The sequence below is a fragment of the Oxyura jamaicensis genome, chromosome 2, assembly GCF_011077185.1.
Source record: "Oxyura jamaicensis isolate SHBP4307 breed ruddy duck chromosome 2, BPBGC_Ojam_1.0, whole genome shotgun sequence".
Lineage (NCBI taxonomy): Eukaryota > Metazoa > Chordata > Aves > Anseriformes > Anatidae > Oxyura > Oxyura jamaicensis.
This window is the reverse complement of record NC_048894.1, coordinates 137,432,026-137,435,169: the sequence shown is the minus strand read 5'-3', so window position 1 is coordinate 137,435,169 and position 3,144 is coordinate 137,432,026. Positions and strand designations below refer to the sequence as shown.

The following is a 3,144-nucleotide window of genomic DNA, read 5'->3' as shown; positions in this document are numbered from 1 at the left end:
GTGGTGCTGGTAGCACCTTCTGGTCACAGCCTGCTCCGCGTTTCCCCCCGCACGGCTCTCGCACAGCCCCGCACACGTCTGCCTCTCCGGGACGAAATGTTTCTGCGCTGCCCCGGGCTGTTTCATGTGCTTTTCTACTTACCCGTGTTTTATATTGTTGGCCAAAAAAGTTCAAGCATTACCAATAGAGACAGTAGGAGGGGAAAAATGTTACTTTACCCTATTTTTTCCAAAATTTGATAAAGATGGGCAGATATTTTTATGTGATTTATGGAAACACAACTTCTCCCCTTTCTTCTTTCTCCTTCCCACCAATACCTAACTCTGGTGTTTCCAATACTTCCCCAGAGACACAAAACATGCACTTTTCTCTCGATTTTTTTCCTTTTTAATAGTTCAATAATTCCACTTACTTTTTTTTTTTTCTTTTTTTTTTTCCTAAGTCATACTAAAGCCAGTATCTAGGATAAAACATTTCAAATTAAAACCTGGATATCTGACAAGGGGTAACTTAACCAAAAATAGCATTTGACTTTTCTCACAAAATGATTTAGTGACCAATACAAGGCCTATCTGTATTGGAAGCAGGACTGAAAATATGTACGCAAACAGTTCAAATCTACTACTACACCCATTTATTTTGTGTCCTTGTGTCCTTGTGTCCATGACGCTAACTTGTATTTTGTGTCCATGTGTCCACGATGCTAACTTCACAGCAGACCTTCCAGGTCTGTTAGGAATGCAGAAAAGGGTACCCATCACGACCTTTCTCATCAAAAGTTTCCAACGATGAACCAGCAGGTCTGTGACTAACAAAAGTCTCCAGGGAAACACAGGAGAGGCTGCAATCTGATTGCAATTCTGGGGAGAGCCCGGGTCTGCCAGCAGTAGAATAACCCACCCTGTGAAGTTCCTTCTCATTTCCATCTCCCCAAGTTCAGTCACTGCAGCTCTGTTTTTCCAAGCTGTGTATGAACTTTGAGAAGAAATGCCGGTCACGCTTAGTTTTGCAGCAGGGAGGATTTCCCCTATCTCAACAGCTCCTCCTACCCCTGTCTTTGGATGCTGATTTCCATCACTTTCCTGCATCACTAAGATGCTGTCAGGAGCTAGCAGAGTGGCGCAGCGGAAGCGTGCTGGGCCCATAACCCAGAGGTCGATGGATCGAAACCATCCTCTGCTATAGGCTTTAGTTTTCCTGGCTCCTGCTGTGAGTTTTAGGGCTGAGAGAGCTGGGAAGGCTCCGGGGAGACCTTAGCGCAGCCTTTCGATGACTTAAAAGGGGCTTATAAAAAGGATGGAGAGGGACTCTTTGCTCAGGCAGATAATGATAGGAAAAGGGGGAATGGTCTTAAATGAAAAGAGGTGGGATTTAGTTAAAACATTAGGAAGAAATTCTTCACTCAGAGGGTGGTGAGGCCCTGGCACAGGCTGCCCAGAGAAGCTGTGGATGCCCCATCCCTGGAGGTGCTCAAGGCCAGGCTGGATGGGGCTTTGGGCAGCCTGGGCTGGTGGGAGGTGTCCCTGCCCATGGCAGGGGGCTGGGACTGGGTGGGCTTTAAGGTCCCTTCCAACCCAAACCATTCTGTGATGCTATGATGCTATGGGGTTGTTGTGGTTTAACCCTGCCAGCAGCTAAACACCACCACACAGCTGTTCGCTCACCCTCCCCCCTCTATCCTAATTAACTCTATCCTAACTCAAACCAGGACAGGGGTGAACTGGAACTATGGGCCATTTTGGTAACACAAATTGCACTAATGTCCACAATTTAACTACAAAAATAACTTCACAGTGGTGTCTCCAGAAGGAGAAGCATGATCGTCCTTGAAACTGTAATGTCCTGTAACACAGACAAGAACAAGTAGCGTATCCGTATTTGAAGTTAGGCATCTTCTTCCTGCCTTCCCCTGCCCTCCACCCCTCCATTTTGCATGGCTACACATCCGTGTGTGTACACATGTACACTGGTCAAAATGGGACTTTAGAAGCACCGCTGTGAACATGTGCAAGTGTTGGTATGGAAAAACACATGGCAGGTTATTTCTATTTCTTCAATGCCCATTTTGCTGCTGGTATGGCATCCCAGTGAGTGCTGGGCCATTCTCAGCCTTGCACGTAGACACAGGTACCCGTGTGCATGTAACCAGGAAATAGCACTGCCTGAAGACTGGGTAGGATTTATGAATCAGTGGCCATGCAGCTCCCTCAGTGACTCTGAAGTGGGAGATGCATCATTTCCTCCTTGCCACTGTGACGTTCCCGGTGACTTGGGTATTTCAGGAAGAGAGGAATATTTCTCAGATTTACTTGGGGTCAGCCATGAGATTTGTTTGTTTGAAATCTCAGAGGGTCAATGACACGTCCGATTGGAAGTGCTAGGAACTCACAAAGAGACAGAGGATGTATGGCAGGAAGGGATCTCTGTCCTAAGCCCCGTCTTCAACTGCAAACACGTAATGCAAATCCACCTGAACAAATCAAGCTTCACTTGAAACATGTCAGGTTGTTTGCCCCACACTTCTGTTAGAAAGAGATCTTATGGCGGTCCACACCTGATAACTTGCAGCCTTGATTTATCTGTGGCCAGCTCTGCCCTTTACTCTTGGTCTTGCTTCACCTCTGTCCAGACTGCCAAATGCCCAGCCCCTTTGATGGGCAGCAATCCTATTCCCCTGCCAGCTGAAACAAGCCTGACACTTTTGCATCCCCTCTTACAACACAGGGTTTTCCAGCCCCTGCTCATTCATGATTTCTTCTCTGCATCTTGAACAAACCCTTTGTGAATGTGGGTGATCACAGCCTTCCAGACGGCACTTAGGCGGAGCTAACCCTGCCCTCTCCCTGCCGTCCAGTCTTTCTTGGTGTGCACGCTATAGCTGCGCTTCCCGTGTGCTGGTGGCTCATAGTCATGCTGCGACTGACTAATGCAGCATGATGCAACTTGTGCACCAGATCCACAGCCAGCCAGACGTCTTCTCCCCACGGGAAACAGACGTTTTGGTAGCAAACAGTGCCCAGGAACTGAACATCTCCCCCCTTGCACCAGCCAGCTCAGAGCCCATAGCCCCATCCCCGTGCATTGGAGAAGGAACTGGCAGAAGGCAGGATCTTCTTGCTGTGCCTGGCTAGGGTTTCTGCCTT

The 3,144-nt window shown here is 48.0% G+C and overlaps 1 non-coding gene across 1 annotated transcript; it reads left to right on the top strand.

Annotated features, from left to right (window-relative positions):
* Window positions 1-1,111: 1,111 nt before the first annotated feature.
* Window positions 1,112-1,183, top strand: TRNAM-CAU. Its single transcript has one exon. It is a non-coding gene; the product is annotated as a tRNA-Met (tRNA).
* The last annotated feature ends 1,961 nt before the right edge of the window (window positions 1,184-3,144 follow it).